This window comes from Lactuca saligna, chromosome 5, assembly GCF_052625555.1.
Source record: "Lactuca saligna cultivar CGN05327 chromosome 5, ASM5262555v1, whole genome shotgun sequence".
NCBI lineage: Eukaryota > Viridiplantae > Streptophyta > Magnoliopsida > Asterales > Asteraceae > Lactuca > Lactuca saligna.
In genome coordinates, this window is record NC_136421.1 from 304,206,202 (window position 1) to 304,220,037 (window position 13,836).

Below are 13,836 nucleotides of genomic sequence, written 5' to 3' on the forward strand. Positions count from 1 at the left end.
AGATGGTTGGATGATGTTGCCAATGCATTCCACACCAACAGATGTTCTGAGGGGGACAAGGTACGACTTGCGTCTTGTCTTCTAAATGACAGGCTAGACATGTTGTGGGTGACGCTGCCCTTGACACTATGACCTGGACTAGCTTCTCGGCTAGGTTCAGAGCCGAGTTTGCACCCGTGATAGAGCTGCAACAGCTTGCTAGAGAGTTCCAGGATCTCTAGCAGACGACCGAGACGATGATTGAGATCACCGCTATGTTCAGGGAGAGGGCCCTTCTCGTTATACAGTATGTGGCGGACAAGGAGATGAAGAATACCCGATATCATGAGATGTTGCGGAGTGATATTTGCTAGTTTGTGAGCCTATCCAACTACAAGATGCTGGAAGATATGATTGCTAGAGAGAGAAAGAGAGAGAGAGAGAGAGAGAGAGAGGAGAGAGAGATAGAGAGAGAGAGAGAGAAAGAAAGAAAGTGAGAGAGAGAGAGAGATGGATTTAGAGATGGAGAGGAATAGGAAACCTTAGAGGGTTCAGTCAGGGGGTGTAGGCAAAAAGCCCAAGGTAGATTCCGGAGGGAAGGGCCAGCAGGGTCGAGGCTGCTGTGGCAAGTATGGCAGGACAAATGATGGGGTATGCAGGGCAGGTAGTTCGGGTTGCTTTATGTGTGGCTGAACTAAAAATTTGAGCAATGATTGTACAACTACTACCGCGACCACGACAGTATCAGACCTGATTTGATTTCAGTGCAATCAGAGGGAACACAAGCGATCCCAGTGCCCAAGTTTAGCAGCAGCAGGGCAAGTGTCAGCACCCATTCCTACTACATTGAGGATTACAGATGGCCGTCAGAGCCGGGTGAGGCGCTTGTGGCAAAGAGCATGGCCTTTTAGTTGACAGCAGAGGAGGCACGAGCAGCTCCCAACGTGGTGATGGGTATGTATTTTCTCATCATCTCTTTATTTATAATGATTATTGCTTATGTTTATGTGTTTTGTTATAGGATAGTTCTTAGTGAACGGTATATCAACCTTGGTACTGTTTGATTCAGGTGCTCCCCGGTTGTTTGTGTCACTTGCCCACTTGATATGGAGATAGCAGACGATAGGACTGTCAGGGTTGTGAGGGCTCACCAAGGATGTGTACTGTAGTTATTTGATGAACAGTTTCATGTAGATCTAGTCCATATTCCCTTGTGATGGAATAAGGTTATAGTTGGTATGGACTGGCTGAGCCCCAATGGGGGCAGTGATCGAATGCGAACAACAGTTCATGAGAGTTCGAACTCCTAGTGGGGGAGGGTTAGTGATCCAGGGTGAGAGGTAGTAGGGTGGATTGACCCTATGTTCAGTAGCGAGAGCGAGGTGCTACTTTCAGTAGGGTTGTGCTGGTTATGTCGCCTATGTCATGGATACTCGGGATAAGGGTAAGGCGATAGTGGATGATGTATCGGTAGTACGAGAGTACCTGGATGTATTCCTAGAGGATTTACCAGGTTTTGATGTATCTGTGGTGTGGCTCAGATAGCCAAGGCACCATATCAGTTGGCTCCTCCCGCGATGCGAGAGTTATCTACGCAGCTGCAGGAGCAGCTAGACAAGGGATTTATTTAACCGAGAAGTTTGCCATGGGGAGCATTGATGTTTTTTTGTGAAGAAGAAGGACGGGTCACATCGCATTTGTGTAGACTACTGGGAGCTGAATAAGGTAACAGTGAAGAACCGTTATATTCTCCCGAGGATTGATAATTTGTTTGACCAGCTACAGGGAGCATCTTCGTTCTCCAAGATGGATCTACGATCAGGTTATCACCAGATGTGAGTCACAGATGACGATGTTCATAAGACAACTTTTAGGACTTGCTATGTTCGCTATGAGTTTGTGGTGATGTCGTTTAGGCTCACCAATGCTCCAACTGCGTTCATGGACCTCATAAACCGCATATGCAAACCGATGTTGTATCGGTATGTGATTGTTTTGATCGATGACATCTTGGATTATTCCAAAACTTAGGAGCAGCATGAGGAGCACCTGAGGGAGATGCTAGAGACACTAAGGAGGGAGAAACTTTTCACAAAGTTCTCCAAGTGTGGGTTCTGGTTGCACGAGATGCAGTTTCTTGGGCACCTTGTTAACCAGAAGGGTATTATGGTCGATCCGGCCAAGATAGAGGTCATGATGCAGTGGGAGGTTCTGATGTCTCCAATTAAGATTCAGAGTTTTCTTGGTTTACCAGGTTATTACCGGAGATTCATCCAATATTTCTCCAAGATCGCTGTTCCTTTGACCCGACTAACCAAGAAGTCGGTGACATTCTGCTGGGGGCCTAAGTAGCAGGAAACCTTCAAGGCACTCAGACAGCGGTTATGCGAGGCATCGATTTTGACTTTACTAGAGGGAGGCGATGATTTCGTGGTTTACTGTGACGCTTCGATCAAAGGTATGGGTGCGGTTTTTGATGTAGCGGGGTCATGTGATAGCTTACGCATTGAGGCACTTGAAGCCTCATGAGGCGAACTATCTGACGCATGATTTAGAGCTATAGGATGTGGTTTTCTCCCTCAAGATTAGGCGGAATTACCTCTATGGGGTCCGTTATACCATTTACACGAACCAAAAGAGTTTGAGGTACCTCATGGATCAGCCGAATCTAAACATGTGGCAGTGTTGGTGGTTATATGTGGTGAAGGACTATGACTGTGAGATCCTCTACCACCCAGGCAAGGCCAATGTGGTGGCCGATGTCGTGAGCCACAAGGCGGTAGCAGCCCCGATGCGAGACATCTATTTGAGGATGACAGTGATTACTCCATTGCTAGAGTAGATCAGAGAGGCGCAGGTTGAGGGCCTCAGGAGGAGCGACGGAAGTGCGAGCGATGATAGGACAGCTGGCCTCCTTTGATTATGATAGTCGTGGGTTGTTGACCCTGCACGGAAGGGTCTGGGTTCCATATTGGGGCGGAGTATAACAGGTTCTGATGGATGAGGCCCACAAGTCGAGGTTCTCCATTCATCCCGGGGCGATGAAGATGTATAGGATCTTCGCCCTGATTACTAGTGGCCCTGCATGAAGCGGGACGTAGCATGGTATGTGGAGAGGTGCTTAACATACAGGAAGGTAAAGTCTGAGTACCAGCGACCCCATGGAAAGATGCAGTGATTAGATATTCCCATGAGGAAATGGGAGGATATCACCATGGATTTCATCACCAAGCTTCCCAGGACCGCACGTGGAGTAGATTCGATATGGGTAATCGTGGATCGGTTGACCAAGAGTGCTCATTTTATCTTAATCTAGGAGAGTATATCGACTGAGAAGTTGGCCGAGATTTATGTGTGTGAGATAGTGGCACTACATGGGGTTCTTGTCTCAGTGGTGTCAGACCGAGATGTCCGTTTCACTTCTCGATTTTGGAAGTGGTTTCATGACGAGATGGGTAATCGTCTCCACTTCAACACCGCTTTCCACCCTCCTACGGATGAACAGAGCAAGAGGATGGTATAGACTCTGGAGGATATGCTACGTGCATGTGTCTTGGATTTCGGTGGCAGTTGAGATGCGTATCTTCTGATAGCTAAATTTTCGAATAACAACAGTAACCAAGTCAACTTAGACCGACCTCCTTTCGAGATGCTCTACGGGAGGAAGTGTAGGACCCCAATATGTTAGGGTGAGGTCGGTCAAAGAGTCATGGGGAGTACTGATTTAGTACTTAGGGCTATGGAGAGAATCCAATAGGTCCGGAGCAGACTCCAGACTACTCAGAGTCCACATAAGAGCTATGCCAGCAAGCGACGTTTAGACTTGGAGTTTCAGGTGGGTGACATAGTCCTCCTGAAGGTGTCACCTTGGAAAGGTGTCATCCGGTTCAAGAAGTGTGGCAAGCTAGGCCCCAGATATATCGGTCCGTTCAGGGTTTTGGCCCAGGTGGTCTGGGTTGCTTACCATTTGGATCTTCCAGCAGAGCTCAGCCAAATCCACAACACTTTCCATGTTTCTCAGTTACGGAAGTCCTTAGTGGATGACTCACCGGTTGTGCCCATAGAGGATATCCAGGTTGATGACAGCATGAATTATATCGAGAGACTAGCAGCTATTCTCGACAAGAACACATAAGAGCTGAGGAATAAGAGGGTTGAGCTGGCGAAGGTGCAGTGGCAGCACAACAAGGGTTCAGAGTGAACTTGGGAGCTCGATGAGGAGATGAGGGAGCACTACCCGGAGTTGTTTCCAGAGGCAGCACACTTTGAGGACGAAGTCTAATTCAGGTAGGGGAGAATTGTAACGCCTGAACTGTGGTACGCATTTAATTATAATTTATTCACTTTTATAGAGCTACTCGACGAGTTAGGAGCCCTAGACACGTTGAGTAGAAAAGAGATTGGCCACGGGATTTTAAGTCGCATACTCAGCGAGTAGGTCTGCCAGAGTGAAGCCCTAATTTTGGGGTTTTGCACCCTATTTAATCATCTTAATCCCCACTTTACTGTCTCATTTCCAACCTCCATGTCCCAAACCCTAATCCACAAAACTTTAGAGCATTGTGTGAGCTTGTGAGCCATTTTTGAGTGATATTTGTGTGATTTGAAGCTTGTAGAAGAAGAAGAAGCTAGAGGATTCTAGGAGAAGATTGTAGATCCAGAAGCAACATCCCATTCCCTTCATTTGATGGTAATCAAGCCTCTAACTTGTCTAGTAGTTCCTTTGATCTTCTTATATCCGTGTTATTCAGTTTGGGGTCCAAGAAGCTTAACCCTTGGGATATGGACATCCTAAGAAAGGATCCCTTTAGATTTGGAATCTTTAAGGGCTATTGGGGTATAAAGGTGAAAACTTTGTGCCATTAGAGCCCTCATGCAAGCTCTAACGTGTTAGTTTGGCTATTTAAGGCCAAAAAGCCATGTATGGAAGGAAAGTCTGAGACTTTACGTGTTCATTTGGTGTCTAGGACCTAGATCTCGATTTTTATGCTTTGGTTTGGAGTTGTATGGATTTTGGACAAAGATCTATGTCCTAAGGAACTAGGGTTTGAGCTATACCCATTAAGAAGGACTATTAATGGGTAAAGTTGGAAGCTTTACCCTTAAGAGGGCACTTTCAATATGTAGAAGATGTATGGAGTTTGGATTTGGAGAGTACATGCTTAATCTGTTAAGATGGCCCAAACAGACAGAGGAACGTGTCGAGTCTATAGAGGAACTCGACGAGTTGAGTCGTGTTGTCCGGATTCTCTACCAGATAGAACTCGACGAGTCGGGGGGATGACTTGGCGAGTCTGATCGTGATTTCAGGATTTTTGAGTTATAGAACTTAGCGAGTTAATAGGCCAACTCGGCGAGTTGGTTCAACCCGGAATGTTGACTTTGACCAGAATGTTGACTTTGAGCAGGGGTAAAATGGTCATTTCTCCCTGAGAAGGATTCTATGTTTTTTTACTAAGTGATAATAATGATAATGATAGTCGGGGATTCGTTGGATCAGCAGCGGAGATTCGTCACACAAGATTTCACAGTTAGCATACAAGGTGAGTTTCCTTCAGTAGAGACGGGTCGAAGGCACAAATGTCGGCCCGTGTAGAGTAGCTAAGTGTGGGTTGGGCCCATATCTTAGAATTGGTTATAATTAGTAGCTAAGTGTGGGTTGGGCCCATATCTTAGACTTATTTGTGATTATTAGCAAAGTGTGGTCAGGGTCCGTATCTTAGTATTATCTGAGTGTGTTTATAAAGTGGTAGATTAGGTTTATACTTGTTTTCTGCGTGATACTTGTATGTATGTTTGGTTAGCGGAGTGTGGGCAGGGTCTTGTATCTCCCAGATTCCAGAGCGTGGTCGAGACCCGTACCTCCTAGCCAACTGAGTGTGGGTGGGACCCGTATTTGTTAGTTAGTCGAGTGTGGTCGAGGCCAGTATGTCGTAGTTAACCGAGTGTGGGCGGGGGCCCATATCTCCTTAAGTGTGGGTGAGGCCCATATCTCCTAGCTTCATGTTATATGTTATGTGTATGATATGGGGTAGTTTGGGGAGACTCACTAAGCTTCGTGCTTATAGTTTTCAATTTTGGCTTCAGGTACTTCAGGTAGCAAAGTGAAGAGCTCAAGATGATTGCAGTGCACACACCATTTGTTCAGCATGGGATGTTTAGACTTTGATATTTTGATACAGTATTTTGTTATGATGAATTGAGATACATGATTTATGATCTTTATTATGATGTTTGGCGAATTATGGTTTTCTTAAATGAGTTTTAAAACAAGAATTTTGGATTGTATTTTTTGGATGTTTCAAATTATCAAACAATTAACCTAATTACCCTTCCCTTTATTATTTAATATTCCCTTTGGATTTATCCTAAGGGTCATCTCCTATATTGCATTTACCTATCATTGCTTGCATCACATCGGTAGCACTGTTTTAGGGATTACTCCCCTAATACGTATCTAATAAGGGTTAGACTATCATCGCATGAATACGGAGTTTCTACGTCGCCATAACTTGTTACCTATAGGTTATGAGTCTGCCGGTGTTTCTACTGGACTATTTAGATTAGTCAGTGGTTGCCATCTATACTTCGGTAGATGACTACATCGCAAGTCAAGGTTAGAGCATCTCATAGTCATCTCTTGTTTATCATCACTATTTATCAGTATCTATCTATCATCACCTATCTATCATCACATATTACTAGGGATTCAAACGAATTGAACGTTCAAAGAGTTTTATGCTTATTTTTTGAAGTTTGGATACTTGACGTCATTTATCTACCAAATGAGTTTGTATTGTTTTATGATCATGAAGCGTTCAAGTGCTTTAATGGATAACAAAATTAAGTACAAGACACGGTAATTGGGTTGAGTATTTGTAAGCTTTTTCATTCATGATCAAGCATAATGTAACAACCCAAAGTTTTCCATCGTCGAAAACTCGTTCTACCCGTAAAAATTTGTCGTTTATCGATTCGTTCCATTTTCGTTTTGGGTTAAATTATTTAAACTTATATGTTTATTATAATCAAATGAGTGTCCAAACCCCTTAGGAACTTATGAAATTAGCCCAAATATGTTTATTTCAAAAGTTTAGAAACATCCCCGCCGGGTTACGGAAACTTAATCGGGTGCGACCTAAAGCCCCATTTAATGCCGGTATCGGGTAGAATTCCACAGTTTCCAAGTTTTGGGACCTCTTTAAACATTCATTTGAAGCTTTTGCTTCCTCTCTCTACTCTCTCTCTCTCTAACCTCTCTCCTAAATCCAAGTTTAAGGGTCCAAATCATCAATTTAAGGCTCCAAATCTTTGAGGTACCTTCCCTAACTTGTTAGGCAACCTCTCTAGCCTTCAAATTCGAGTTTAAACCATGGATTAGGACCATTATCATGAGTTTACGGCCCTAGAACAGTCCTAGGCCGTAAACTCATATAAATGGGGTTTTTGGAGCAACAAAACCCTTCCAAACCACAGTTGGACCTTAGATATGGCTAGATGACTTTATGGAATGGACCTAGAATGCCTTAAACCATGATTTAGAGCCTTTTTCATGTGTTTACGGCCCTAGAACAGTGCTAGGCCGTAAACACATATAGATGGGGTTTTTATGCCGTTAAACTCTTCCAAAACATCAATGAGGCTTAGATACGACTTGTAGAATTATGGTTTTGGCCTTGGAACACCTTGAACATAAATTTTGAGGATTAAATGGGAGTTTATGGCCAAGGAAAATACTTGGGCCGTAAACTCATTGTTCATGGAGAGTAAACTCCTCTAAAAGTGTTAAAATGCCACTTTAACACACCTAAAGCCTTGGGATAAATTCTAGAAGTGTTTACAAACAAGTATTGGACCTTAAAACACATTAATTTCCCCATATAAGGAGTTCACGGCCATGAGGGGGTTCATGGGCCGTAAACTCCTAAATCTATGCCAAAAGTCCCCTAAAAATCCATACAAGGCTTGGGAAAAATCATGGGAATCACATGTGCTTGTTTAAGGACCAAAACATTAAGGAGTCTATGTATGGGGGAGTTTACGGCTATAAACTCCATGTTTACAGCCGTAAACTCCAATAAATGGTCCCTATGTGTGTTATAATCCATTCCAAAGTCAAAAACCCAAGTCTAGCAATTTTCCCCAAGTGTTTGAAGCCATTTTGCACCATAAATCACCCCACCATGAGTTTACGACCGTAAACTCATGGGTAATGGGTGTTATGGGCCGAAAACTATTTTATGAGTTTACTATTGGGGAGTAAACTCAAATTCCAAGTCCCTAGTGCCATTACACGTCCGTAGATGTCACCCGGGTCCTTCCAAACACTTGCAATGGGGTGTTTCCGCGACTAAAAGTGTTTGTCCCTAACAATTAAGTAATCTAAGTCCTAATTAGATACAAATGTGTATCTTTTCATTATACATAGGAATCTCATGCGTTTGTAAGCCCCGATCCAACGTTTAGCATCCGAAATCGTCACATTTCTCGTCCGGTGAGTTCATACCCCTATTTTTTTTCAATGGTTTTTCAATGTTTTCAGGGGGGAATACAAGCAAATTACAAATGTTTTCAATACATAACATTGATGTATTTCAAATAATATATGGCAAACTTATAAATACCTTTACCCCTTATGTATTATGCTAAGCATAAGGGATGATTTATCAACTACAACTATATGAATTTCAGTTAAGGAAATAACCAAACTAATCAAATTATTATGGGAATAATTTAGGGTTGTTTAGTTCTTGTTTCATCACGTACTGATATGTGTATGAAGTTATTAGATAAACTATGTCCGATTCAGTTTATCACCGTTTCATTTTCAATGTATTGCTAGATAGTTTCATGGTATGTATCTATATTCACTGTATTATGTTTCATAATCTTTTGTATGTTTGATATCATAAGAGAACCCTGTGAATAGTTTAGTACTAGATTTTGAGTTCATCACTACCCTTTATGGATGATCAATAAATCCTCCCTGGAAGTGTAACCAGAGTCTCCTAGAGGGAGAGCGAGGAATTTGTGAATAGATCTATTCGGGACTGACAATCCCACACCTTAACTGCTAGCTACAGTTAGGCGGGCACGCCTGGGGTGACAAATTCTGGATATCGTCCGACGTCTGACAAGCGTCAAGGAGGTCTCGTTGTCGTATCAGCATGGTTATCCGACTCACAATACGTATTAATATAAGTTTATTCACGGTATCGCTTTGGGTTTGGTTTAGACTTTGTTTCGATTCCATATCTACTTTCTATCTATAGTTTCCATATCTAGTACGGGATGGTAGTCCCCTTGTTTTCATTCTATTGATCTTGTATCCAGTACGGGATGTTATTCCCATGATTTCAGTGTATATATCTTGTACGGGATGGTAGTCCCATGGTCTTTAACTTATATCTAGTACAGGATAGTAATCCCATGATTTCAAGCTATATCTTGTACGGGATGGTAGTCCCATGGTTTTGAAACTATATCTAATACGAGATGATAATCTCATGGTTTTGAACCTATATCTAATTCAGGATGGTAGTCCCATGGTTTTCAATCTATATTTCTTCGAATATCAAACTATATTGTATCTAGTACGGGATGGTAGCCCCATGGTTTTCAATCCATGTTTCCATGAATATCAAACTATATTGTATCTAGTACGGGACGGTAGCCCCATGGTTTTCAATCCATGTTTCCATGAATATCAAACTATATTGTATCTTGTACGGGATGGTAGCCCCATGGTTTTCAATCCATATTTCCATGAATATCAAAATATATTATATCTAGTACGGGACGGTAGTCCCATGGTTTTCAACCTATATTTTCATGTATATCAAACTATCTTGTACTTAGTACGGGATGTGAGTCCCATGGTTTTCAAACTACTTTCCATCTATAATTCACGTATATTGAACTAACTTATATCTAGTTCGGGATAGTAATCTCATGATTCTCAATATATAGTTTTATGTATTAAATTATACTCTGTAATATACAACCAGTCTTACATTTTGGAAAATATGGGATTTTCCTGGGGTAAAATACAACACATAAACGAATTGGTAACAAGTGATAACTAAACTAACTGTACATAAGAAAATATGGGATTTTCTTAGATAAAAATCTCTTTGGTAAACTAAAGGAAACTAGTACAATTTCAGAAAACAAACATCTTATGAACTCACCAGCTTTATGTTGATTTTCAAACCGCTTGTATTCTCAGGTCAGCGATAGACAGGTACCCAACAATCCTTTTGGAGAAGACAGAGCGTACTGAAGACCTCGTCTTTACTTTTGTTAATATGATGCATATGTATATGACTTGTACAACTTTTGAAACAAATGTAAATTCTATATGTAATGTAATGGTTGTTTACTTTACTTACTATGTGCATTGGATTTGATACATAACGTGGAGTCCGCCCCAGAAATGTTTCCGCCTTCGGTTTTCGGGGTGTGACACATAAAGTCTGGTCGCAAAAGTAGGTTGCTAACACTTTAAGACGATGAAATTTATGGGTTACGACATGCAGATGCGCATGTTAGGATTCGAGGGCTTTTGTAGTTAGTACCTGAATGTTCCTGATTTTCATGAAAAATAGAAAAATTGTGGTTCAGGAACCTATAAGGAGTTTTCTACATGCGATGGGTACCTTTTTTAAGGGACTCGGCTTTATATTCCCCTTAGCTTGTTTTCAGATGCCATTATACTCGAGATTTATGATGGTGGACTTGTTGGACATTTTGGTGGTGATAAAACCTTGGTATTGATTTGTGCCTGGTTTTATTGGCCTCATATGGACAAATATGTTAATAAGGAAATCACAAGGCATCATTTTTGTCATTTGACTAAAAGTCATGGAAGGAATGTTGAGTTATACACTCCTCTTCCCGTCATGTACCCATATCTTTATGGGAAGATGTCAGTTTGGACATTGTCTTCGGTCTGCCCTGTACTCAGCAATAGAAGGATTAAGTTATGGTGGTGATTGAGCGATTTTCGAACATAGCTCATTTTTCCTACTCCAAGACATTTGATGCGATTCAGGTGGTTCTTCGATACTTTGTTTATATTGTGAAGCTACATGGCATTCTAAAGATGCTTACATAACATCCTAATTTCCATAAATAAATTTTCATTATTAAAGTAGAGTATGCAGATAATACTCGTTCCCAATAGTAATATAAAAACTCATTTTCCTATAGGTTGTAAGGTATAATTTCTAAAGGAAATATAAAAATTCATTTTTTTCAATCATTGTCAATACATAGTATTAAGGATTCCAATAAGAGTATAAATAGAACATGCAAAAAACTAAAACATGATGTCAATGTGCGTGTATAGTCAAGCCTTGCCTTTGCTACGATCTAAAGAAGTATCTGCAACATAGTTAATCAACAATTGTAATACAAGGCTTATTAAGCTCTCCAAGATACCATATATCACAATACAAATATTGGATGCATGACCTTTCATCATCCTACCAATAATGTGTGTATTTGTAATCTCAAAGCATATCGTCATTCCATCATGAACACGAGTCTATAGACCATGACCTATAGTTGTTTTGCTATCAACTCCTTATATATACATACAAGGAAACTGTATATACTATCAATCAATCATACATAAGAATTTTCTATTCTGCACATACAAATAATGGCATTCAATGTAAAGTTGTTCCGCCCCGAGTACCTTAGCCTTCAGCTCATGGTTGAACCACCCTTAATTCACAACATGATATAACACACATATTAATGGTATAATAATAACAAACAATACACAAAGCTACTCTATTTTATTAACAAAATACTACGACATATCTACATCCTAACATACATATGATATATACTATAACATATAGTATAGTGAGATAACTCACCCCAAAAATTTTTCAGACGACTAATAGGTATCCAGCTGGAGAATAGGCGTGCCAAACACGTATTAACCTATAATACTATATATATATATATATATATATATATATATATATATATATATATATATATATATATATATATATATGGAAATATGATAACAAAAGATAAATCCTTCACTAATCCCGATATCACTAAATAACTATGAAATAAGGATTAGCTATTCATGACAGTCAGGAGGTAGGACAATTTTGGTATATAGCTTTTCTGAAATCCAAAAATCTTGTCAACGTGTCTATCCTACGCACCACACCTGTAAGTAGATCAATCGGTATAATAACTTGGATTAATTATTACTCTAATACATCATAATAACGACAACGATTATTCTTCATATCAGTTATACTTAATTGAAAGTGTAACTTACCAGATTGATGCACTCCAAATATCCACGAACACCACTCCGATGCTTATTTATTATATCTTTCTAAAACCTACATGGCTTCGCTACATATACTATTGAAACTAAAGAACGAGAAGTCAAATCACAAGTGACCAAAATACTCAAGGGTGAGAGAAATTCCTGAGACAGAATGGTGTGAAAAGGAAGTACGAAAATGGCATGTTTATAGTGATTCATGAAAAGCATGTTGTGTCATACCACATGTTATCATTCTAGAGGTGCCACATCATCGTTAGTTAAGTAAGGGTGTTGGGTCTCCAGCTATCACGTGGTGTATTCCTACGCTGCCACGTTGTGACATCCCCAATTTCACGACCAGAAAAGACCAATTTCATTTTTTCTTTTATAAAAAAACCAGAGTAATCTTTCAAAGAAAAGTGTTGTGGAATTTTTTCCAAAAACAAAATATGAAATTAATCAAAGCGTTTCTTAAAGAAATGTACTTTCATTATATTACAAACTCGGAATGTCAACACCAATACAGATCATAATCATAAATAAAACATCATAATCCATAAGAATAAATTGGCCTTGAATACAATATAGGCCTTTACAACAGTCTATATATTTCCGAATGGCCTATAAATTCATAATCTCTTGTCAGATCATCCAACTATGCTCTTGCCGCTACCTGTAATACAAGAAATTGAGTGGTGAGCATATAGGGTTTTCAACCCACCATAAATAAGTTTATTAATTTCATCAAACCAAACAAACTTGATTACTCGCTCCTGTTATTCTCACTTTACGTCCTTAAAGCATCTAATAAAAGGGACCTAGCCTAAGGATCATCATCGTGGTAGACACTATTACTGAGGGGATTCCTCGGCCATAAATTTTCATAAGGAAACCATGAGGGGGATGGAGTACACCGGTGAAAACATTGTTCAAAAACACCTACATGTTGCAAGCCCGCTAGTGTTCCACTAGACTTTCTAGGAAAGTCTGTGGTCGTCATCTATACTCCGCCAGATGACTGGAACATCATCAACATCGAGGCCTCTCATCATTTTATTTCATCATACATCAACTATTTTGTCTACCCATGTTTTACCCAACATTTTTGTAGATATAAAATACATATACGGTTCAGATCTGAAAAAACGAAGTTTAAAACTTTCATATAGCATAGATCTCACATAAACAAACAATATATGTACTCATAGGACATAATTTATACATAATTTATATAAAATACTTCATAGCTATGTGTAAGATGAAAATGACTATACACTCACTTGATAAGGTTGTGATTCGGACAACACTTTGTTTCTTAAAACAATATTTTTTAATAAAACCGGGAGGTTTGCTTAAAAACCAGGCTCTTTGGGGGCAGAGTTTCAAACCAAAAAAATCATTTTCTCGGAGACTTCAGGTGCTCAGGGGCTTTCTTCTAGTGCTAGGGAGGTTTCCTAGGCTTTGGTTTGGTTTAGAGTGGCTAGAGAGAGAGAGAGAGAGAGAGAGTAGAGAATGAAAGAAGTGTGAAATGTGTAAAGTAAATGAGCTTCCCT